We start from the raw sequence: 9875 nt of genomic DNA, 5'->3' as shown, positions 1-9875 counted from the left end.
TCCACATGGAAGTGATCATTTGCCAATCACTATTTCCATTTCAAATAATTCAAAATCGTCTGAAACAACAAATATTCAGCATGATTTATGTAGAAACATTGATTGGAAGAGATTCTCTTCAATTATTTCAGAATCGGTGGCATTAGTTCATGAGTTACCCCCGCTAGAAGAATATAATTTTCTAACTGGTTTAATTCTTGACAGTGCTATTGATGCTCAGACGAAGCGCTTTCCTGGTAATTCGTTTCGTAGACGTCCTCCTAATCTGTGGTGGGACCAAGAATGTACGAATCTCTATAAAGATAAATCGAATGCGTTCAAGGATTGGCGAAAATTGGGCACCCGTGAACGTTATGATAACTACATTTATCTGGAGCGTAAATTCAAAAGCTTCATTAAAGCCAAAAAGAGAGGCTATTGGCGTCATTTTGTAAATGGGCTTTCCCGAGAGTCTTCTTTGAGCACTCTTTGGAGAGTTGCCAGACAAATGAGAAATTCTTCTCATTCAAATGAACAGATTGAATATTCTGAAAGGTGGATCTATGACTTTGCCAAGAAGATATGCCCAGATTCAGCCCCCGCTCCACCTCCCTTCCTGGAGACATCTGATGATATTGCGCCTCCATTCAGTATGGCTGAATTTTCGCTTGCACTTCTGTCATGTAACAATTCGGCTCCGGGGTCAGATAGGATCAAATTCAACTTATTGAAAAACCTTCCTGATAATGCGAAGAAACGTTTGTTAAAATTGTTCAATGTTTTTCTTGAGCAGAACGTTGTTCCGCATGAGTGGCGACAAATTAAAGTTATAGCTATTCTGAAACCTGGTAAACCTGCGTCTGATTATAATTCTCATAGACCAATTGCAATGCTATCTTGCATTCGCAAATTACTAGAAAAAAATGATTCTTCATCGTTTAGACAGCTGGGTTGAATCTAATAATCTTCTCTCGCCATCGCAGTTCGGGTTTCGTAGAGGTAAAGGAACTAATGATTGTCTTGCTCTGCTTTCATCAGAGGTTGACATAGCCTTGTGTAGTAAGCAACAAATGGCATCAGTGTTCCTAGATATCAAGGGTGCGTTTGATTCAGTTTCCATTGAAGTTCTTTTTCAAAAACTTCGTCTAAATGGGTTTTCCCAGAAATTAAATAGTTTTCTGTTTAACCTAATGCGTGAAAAACATATGAGTTTTTCTCATGGTTCTTCGTCAGTTTTACGCATTAGCTACATGGGTCTTCCTCAAGGCTCATGTCTTAGTCCAATTCTTTACAACTTCTATGTAAATGATATTGATGTTTGTTTATCGGGAAATTGTACTTTGAGACAGTTTGCAGATGATTGTGTTGTATCGGATAGACCTATTCGTCACTCGATGTCATTCAAGTATTTAGGTGTTGTGTTTGACTCCAAAGGAACATGGGGTAAACACATAGGCTACTTGAAACAAAAATGTCAGAAGAGAATAAATTTTCTTCGATCCATAACAGGAACTTGGTGGGGAGCTCATCCTGAGGATTTGATTAGGTTGTATAAAACAACCATTTTATCTGTTATGGGGTATGGTAGTTTTTGCTTCAGGTCCGCTGCCTGTACCCATATTTTGCATCTGGAAAGGATTCAATATCGCTGTTTGCGTATTGCTCTAGGTTGTATGCAGTCAACACAGCCTAGAAATTCTAGCTGGCATACTTCCTCTTTCCGTACGTTTTTTCGAGTTATCATTCCGTTTTTTAATACGGTGTGAAACACTTAATCCCAAGGTGATAGCAAACTTAGAAAAAATGTTGAACTCAGGCGTTCGATCTAGGCGAATGTCTCTATATCATGAATTTATGACTTTGGAAAGTCCATCTGCTTTATCTGGTTTCCAGATCATTCCTCCAATTTTGTTCAATTCCTCTATTACTATTGACCTGTCAATGAAGGATTATGTGCATAATATTTCAGATGATCTCCGCCATTTAGTTATACCTGCGATATTCCTGTCAAGGTATAAACATATTGACCCAACCAAATCTTTTTTTACTGATGGATCTTGTCTTAATGGATCCACAGGCTTTGGTATATTCAATATCAACTTCTTCACTTTCCGTAGGCTTAGTTTACCCTGTTCGGTGTTTGTTGCAGAATTGGCTGCAATATACATGGCCTTACTCCATATTCAGACCTTGGCCCCAGATCACTTTTTCATTTTTTCTGATAGTCTCAGCTCTTTAGAGGTACTCCGTTCAGTGAGAACTAGATATGCGTCGTATTTCTTATCTGAAATCCATCAACTTTTAAGTGCTCTGATAACTAGTTCATTTAATATCACTTTTGTATGGATTCCGTCTCATTGTTCGATACCTGGAAATGAGAAAGCAGATTTTCTTGCTAAGAAGGGCGCTATGGAAGGAGACTTATTCTATAGGCCTATTACTTTCGATGAATATCTTCATTTTCCTCGTGAACGGGCACTTGTATCTTGGCAGTCAAGTTGGAATAGTAGTGATAAAGGCCGATGGCTATATTCTATCATTCCTAGGGTTTCTCTCAAACCATGGTTTAAAGGATATAATTTTTCTCGTGATTTTATACGGGTAGTGTGCAGACTCATGTCTAACCATTATTCTTCGAATGCACATCTTTTTCGAATTAACATCAGTGATAGAACCCTATGCGTGTGTGGTATAGGATATCAGTATATTGATCATATTGTGTAGTTTTGTTCTGAGTATCAAAATGACAGGTTATCTTTAATAGAAAATTTTCGCAATAAGGGAATGCCACCTAATTTTCCGATTCGCGACGTTCTGGCTACTCGTAATATCGATGCTATTTCTTTAATTTATGATTTTCTCAAATCCATACACTTTCAAATATGAATATATATGTTTAGTTTTCCTTCATTGTTTTGATTTTTTTATTAGCGTTTCCTTTTCTCTATTTCAACTTTTTTCTTCAGAATTCGAAAAGTGAGCAGATTTTCATCCCTTCCCTAGTCCCAAGGAGATAACTATTTCCTAGGAGATGGTCATCTCTGCAACAAGAAGCCTATAATATTATCTTATTGTGAATTTTGTCATATTGTTTGTCCATATTGTAACATTTTTCGAAAAGATAATAGGGTTTTTATGCCTTTTTGAGAAAGAACATTGGCATTCTTTTCCCTATTCATAAACACGGCTCATTGTTACTTAATGTTGCTGAGCCATTTGAAAATAAATTTAGTACAAAAAAAAAAGATTGCATCTTGAATAATGATCTTGCTCTCACTTTCTTTTTCTTTCTTTCAAATAATTCTATCTGAAACCAGATAGGCCCCCGTGGGACGAAAGAAACCCAATCCGTGGAATGTGGAACGTTTATTGACCATCAATTGTCCACTTCTTGGAAGCTTTTTACTCTGTCTCTCCCACTCCTCAACTTCAATTAATTTCACTCCGAAGGGTGATTTTTTTTTTCCTTCTCCCCTGCCGAGACGCCGAGAAGAAGTAGCAAGCAATGCAATATGAGAAGCCATGTCAAACTGTTGAACGCCACGCCACTGACAGTTCTTTATTATTTTATCATGAGCCGTTTTCCCGACTTCTTCCTCCAGCTGCCCATCCATTTTGTATCCAACGGAAAACAGAGAGAAACGATTCTATGGTGTATACGTATGGCCAGCTCAACTCATGAGACGTGTGTATATTTTTCACGACAGCAGCGTCCGATAAGGGACCAAAGGACTGCTCCGAAGCGCGCAAAGCACAAGTGGAAAGTCATGACCCCATCCCACTGCCGAAGCTCCAACCATTCACACCCTCTTCCGTTTTTCCTCCCACTCTCACTATGCTGTATCCTCTCTCCTTCTCTCTCTCCGATGCCAGCATCCTGGTTCGCTATGGGCGTAATGAACAGGCAACACAGCAAAACAACAAAAGTCAACGAAGAAGACGAACGAGCTAAAACAATTTGAGCCACTTGTTGTTTGTCAAGCACAGGCAGCGCAGCGCGGGCCGAGCCGGCGGTTTTTTGCCGTGTCATTTTCAGATGGTTGTGTGGGGACCCATTCCGGAAAGTGCGACTCGCAATTGTTTGTCCTCTGTCGGCTCTGGCAGGATGTGGGGGCGCGGATGAACGGCGAATCTCGATAGTGACCGTTATTGTTGCGAAGGATCGATTATGTGTTCTTAGTTGTGTGTGTTATTCTGTTGATTTTCATCAAACTTGAATCAGTTCTTTTGAAGAATTCTTTGTACTGCGATATTAAAGGGTTAATAACCCTTTGCGGTCGTTTGTCTGCTCTCAGTCATCATAGCAAGGAATCATACTGAATACTTCCTTCAACGATGTAATAGTTTACATTTTTTTCTAAAAGTATTTTAATGTCTAGTGAACTTTTTCACGAATGTATATACAATTTCTATCCATAGTAGGTAACGGTATTCGGTATAAACAAAATATTATTACTGTGTACAGATGAGAGGATCTCATTCAGGGTAATCAATTCCGACCGCAAACGGTTAAATGTATATTATAGTCATGGATCATTGTATCCTCTGAGAGTCATATTTGAAAAAAAATATGTCTGGCGAGCTCCACCCCGGAGAAGATCGTTCACCTCTGTTCTGTGTCCGGCTGACTCTATCCAGGGGCGGGGTTTTCTATGTCTTCCTCACTTTCACAGTGTTTGGATTTCGATCAAAATCGAATGATACACAATATGTCATACAAGTAAACTCTCACGAACATACAACCAAATATGAGAGGATCATTCAGATACTTGTATGAATGTCAGTAATCACTTGTGTAATATTTAGTGATTAAACTAAAGCGGACCTTACACGGTCAACTTTATTGACAATATGATGACATTTGAGAGCATAATGACAGCTGAACATGGGCGACGACGCAGAAATCCGGATTTTCTGATTTTCGAGCATCAATATCGTGACATTTCATATGGATACATGATGTTGACGTTTTACCTCACGGACTTCCAGACTGAGTTGCCAGATATGCAAGCGCACATTTAATTTTGTTAGTCTTAAATTAAATTAAATTAAAATTTATAAACTACTGAAATTGTAGGAATCATAAATGGAAGCTTTTGGTTTGGAAAACCGATACTTTGAATAGCAAAATACGGTACTTTTCACGATACAAATCAAAACTTCAAAGTAAACTGACAATGTGATGGTGAGAGAGTGGATGAAACTTAACAACGTTTTAGGAATTTTTTAACGTTGAACTCTGTCATTCTTTGCGCTAGTGAGCGGGTTGTGTGTTTCTTCACACTCCGCTATAAAATTTGGAGAATGAGAAGATCTTGGAAAATCACAGATGAAAAAACATCATGTGTTAATTCAAGCTACAGTAAAGGGTGTGTCACATCAAATTGCATCACGGAAAAAACGCTGTAGAAATTCGCCCAGTAGACCGATTCTTTTGAAAATTTTAGACAGTAAAATAAAAACTATTAAACAACTTTTGGCATTTTCCATTTTTCATACTTCGAGCCCAAGCCCGTATGCTCGTACCTTCCTCTTTACCCCGTCCATAAGGTTCTGTACAACGTCAGGTTGTAGTTTTTTTTGAACAGAAATCCATTTTCTCTTGAAGTCCGCCTCCGATTTGACAACTTTTGGGTTCTTCCGGAGGGCCTGCTTCATAATCGCCCTATATTTCTCTATTGGGCGAAGCTCCGGCGCGTTGGGCGGGTTCATTTCTTTTGGCACGAAGGTGACCCCGTTGGCTTCGTACCACTCCAACACGTCCTTTGAATAGTGGCACGAAGCGAGATCCGGCCAGAAGATGGTCGGGCCCTCGTGCTGCTTCAATAGTGGTAGTAAGCGCTTCTGTAGGCACTCTGTAGGCACTCCTCGTCGTCCATTACCAGGCAATGCGGCTTCGTCAGCATTTCGGTGTACAGCTTCCGGGCTCGCGTCTTCCCCACCATGTTTTGCCTTTCGTCGCGGTTAGAAGCCTTCTGAAACTTGTATGTACGCAGGCCCTCCCGCTGCTTGGTCCGCTGGACGAATGAACTTGACAAATTCAGCTTATTTGCGACATCCCGGACCGAACTTCTCGGATCACGTCTAAACTGCTTAACTACGCGCTTGTGATCTTTTTCACTGACGGAGCATCCATTTTTGCCGTTCTTCACCTTCCGGTCGATGGTTAGGTTCTCGAAGTATCGTTTTAGTACCGATGTCCCGATGTGACAACTACGAATTCTCGAAATGAGTGCACAGGATTAATTCACGACGCTCTTTTTCATTCGACGACATTTTTCCAAATTTACGAAAAATTGACAGTGAAGCATGGCCAACGTGATCTATACACTCTTATATGATTTTAAAGCGAAAGCTGAAGATATAATTCCTAAAAATTAAATTTCTACAGCGTTTTTTCCGTGATGCAATTTGATGTGACACACCCTTTAGAATTCCGATTGTGCTCCCGTGGCCGAGTGGTCAGCGTCATAGCTAACATGCCGGGTGTTCGGGTTCGATTCCCGTTCTGGTCGGGGGAATTTTTCGTCAAAGAAATTTCCTCCGACTTGCACTGTGATCACGCGTATTCTAGAGCTTGCCACTCAGAATGCATTCAAGGCGTGTTATTTGGCATAGAAATCTCAACTAAGTACTAATAAAAATGACGCAAGTAATACTACGTTGAGACGGCGAAGTTCCTCTAGGAACGTTAGTGCCATTGAAGAAGAAGAAGAAGAATCCCGATTATCCGCGGAATAGTCGGGCAAACTCACCGCGATTAACGAAAATCGCGGATGACCCATTAAAGGACAAAAAAATGCAAACACGAAAAGAGATGTTTCAACATAAAAACTATGTTCTATCAATACAGAAATCAATCAACTATCCATCTATATAAGGTCGTGTACACCAGTGGCTAAATAATGTAAAAGCCATGACCACAACAAAAGTGCATGGGCCTACCACTCACTAACAAATTCCGGAAAGGCCTATTGATTTACTATGGAACTCGCAGTCACGAATAATCTACAGGGCGGATCACCCGCTCGCGGATAATCGGGGTTCTACTGTCACAGTCTCATTTATGGAATAAAAACATTTGCTTGCAGATAAAATAACTTAATAACATATTTTCGCAAACTAAAATAATCTGGCATCTCTGAATCTGAAAGGAACAGTCTGTATTTGTGAAACGAATATTATGATGTATTTTTGAGAAGAAAAACCGAATTCTGAAGTGTAAATTATGAATGAAAATTAACTTTTACGAATCAAATTAGTATTATATGTGAATGCAAATCACTTTTTTTTCTGCAAGTGGTGAGAAAATCCCATACAAAAATTATGTCTGAAATTGACGTTATATTATAATAATACATTTTAGTAAGAATATCTGAAAATACAGGGGAAATAGGTTAAGTTAAGGTTAGGACTACGCGCTTCAACTAATTAAATAATACCAAGTAGATATTTTCATTCAAATTTTACCAATTGAAAATTGCCTTTTAGCCTTCTAATCTGATAGAGAATAGTTTGGATCCCAAACTCAAATGTCACCATTCTTCTTCTTCTTATATGGCACTAACGTTCCTAGAGGAACTCCGCCGTCTCAACGTAGTATTACTTGCGTCATTTTCATTAGTACTTAGTTGAGATTTCTATGCCAAATAACACGCCTTGAATGCATTCTGAGTGGCAAGCTCTAGAATACGCGTGACCACAGTGCAAGTCAGAGGAAATTTCTTTGAAGAAAAATTTCCCCGACCAGAACGGTAATCGAACCCGAACCCCCGGCATGTTAGGTTTGACGCTAACCACTCGACCACGGGAGCACACAAATGTCACCATTAGCCATCGCGGATATTTTCGTTGTCTCGGGTTGAGGGCGATATTGACCGTGTAAGGTGGAAAAATATTGATTGAGGTTAGATCAGATGTTGGAAGCCTAGCTGTCACGATATTGAAGACACTTCTTGTCAATCCGGTTGGTCGTGTAAGGTGCCCATAAGAGAGGAACGAAGACTGTTGATTGCACATCCGATCTGTATCAAACATCGCATACCATTTTCGAAGTCTGCATACAAGTTTGAACCACATATATCGTCCCATTTTACTATAGCGAAACCCACTACACAGAAAAGTGCAAAGCAATAAATGATACAAGAAAAATTACGTCATCATTTAGTTACCATTTGCGGAGAACAGCGAATGGGAAAAGAGATAAAACGCGAGAGTTTTTGCTTCTCACTGGAGCAGTGTTGCTAGTAAAACTATGCGGTCTATATGAATATACATATTTCAAGGGATAGCGGCGTTAAAAATGGAAAATATAATCTGACTACCCTCCCTTAGCCTCTATCGAGCTAAATAATCATATTCGCGTCATCGAAGGTACGGTGTCACCACCTATGAAAGTTTCGCGTGTGAGTGAAAAATATGTAAACAAACCGTTGCATATTTTCTCTGTAATTAATATATTGATTTCTCGAAAACTTGTACCGTGTTTATCTTACAATTAGTGGAAATTGTTGAGAAATAGTTTTTCTTAGCTGTTTCGATGCTCCGAACCAAAATTTATTGTCATTTAGTAGTGAAAAAAAGCCGTTGAAGTACACCCTCTGTCAATCTACCTGCGAGAGAGGTAAACCGAATTAATGAAATTTAATATAAAAATATCCGCTTAGTGTTCATAAAATACCTAAAATACAAAGATCTGGCTTCTATTCAATCAGTGCTCTAATAGTTTTCAAAATATTTTCCTTAGAACGTGTGAAATATGGACGTCAAAAGCTGCGCAAATTGCCCGGAGAACATGCAAGTCGGACGAAATTTGCTTGAAGCTGACTCCGAACAATCTGCAAAATTCAAAAGCCGTATTGTTTGTGTCGTCCCCGGATGTAAGCAGAGATATCGCCCCGGAATTTCTTTTCATGCCTTCCCTCCGAAAACGGACAAATCGCGGTATCTAGACTGGATCCAACGACTACGGCTAAAGATAGAACCTACAAAAACCTCCCGTATTAGTAGCCTCCATTTCACCGTGTCGAACTTCTACTCTCCAAGTATGAAGTGTAATACACGCCTTGAAGCAATAATATTATATTTTTTTAAATTATCATTTTACTTTTTATAGCAACAAGCCGTGCCACTGATCGCTTAATTCTTAGGCCATCAGCAGTTCCCGACTTGAATTTGCCACAACCTCCCATCAGCGAAGCCAGGAAAAGACTTATTGAGGGCCGTGCTGAACGTGCTGCAAACCGTGCCAAAGTTGGGGCAGCGATGGACCAGAGACATGATACACCAAATCTTTCAGATCTTACCATCGATGCTGAATGTGCAGATCATCCCGAAGTCTGTGTTTCTACAGTAGAGAAAGCAGTTCAGGTAGACACTACGGATTTGGATAAACTTAAAGTCAAGCGTATCTCAGCGATCTCCTTTGGAAGCGATGACGATCTTGTATCATGGACTGGACTTAAAACAAGAGAAATGCTCGAATCTATTGTCAAAGCAGTGACTCTCGTGAAGCAGTATCGTCAAAAGCCTAAATCTACAGTGAAGCTAGAAGAGGAAATACCGGATTCCTGCACAATAGACGTGTTAAGAATATATTTTTTTAAATAAATAGGCCTTTACTAAAGTGTTTTTTCCCTGAAACTACCTTTTTTAAACAAGTCGTTTATTAGTAGCCTCTTGATGAGTTCAAAGTAATTCCTTAAGCACAGAGGCGAATTAATTACTTATGATTCAAAACACGTTATTGTGCATTTTGCACCAAGTTGGACTGTTTCGGCCTTTTCCATAAGTGCAAAAATACGAATAAAAGTGCGCTCTAACATCGAATCATGTTGGTGTCTTCAGCGCACTTATTCTTCGATTGATAACGAATAAGTGCGCTGAAGACAGCAAAT

At 39.5% G+C, this 9875-nt stretch overlaps 1 long non-coding RNA gene across 2 annotated transcripts; it reads left to right on the top strand.

Annotated features, from left to right (window-relative positions):
* The first annotated feature begins 8400 nt into the window (after positions 1-8400).
* LOC129763228 (uncharacterized) lies at positions 8401-9260 on the top strand. Of its 2 annotated transcripts, XR_008740840.1 has the most exons (4): positions 8406-8602; positions 8726-8922; positions 8989-9023; positions 9095-9260. It is a non-coding gene; the product is annotated as an uncharacterized LOC129763228 (long non-coding RNA). The 2 variants fall into 2 exon arrangements; XR_008740839.1 differs by having other exon boundaries at positions 8401-8602; positions 8726-9023.
* The last annotated feature ends 615 nt before the right edge of the window (positions 9261-9875 follow it).

Source organism: Toxorhynchites rutilus, chromosome 1, assembly GCF_029784135.1.
Source record: "Toxorhynchites rutilus septentrionalis strain SRP chromosome 1, ASM2978413v1, whole genome shotgun sequence".
NCBI classification, from domain to species: Eukaryota; Metazoa; Arthropoda; class Insecta; order Diptera; family Culicidae; genus Toxorhynchites; species Toxorhynchites rutilus.
This window is presented reverse-complemented; position numbering and strand designations above follow the sequence as displayed.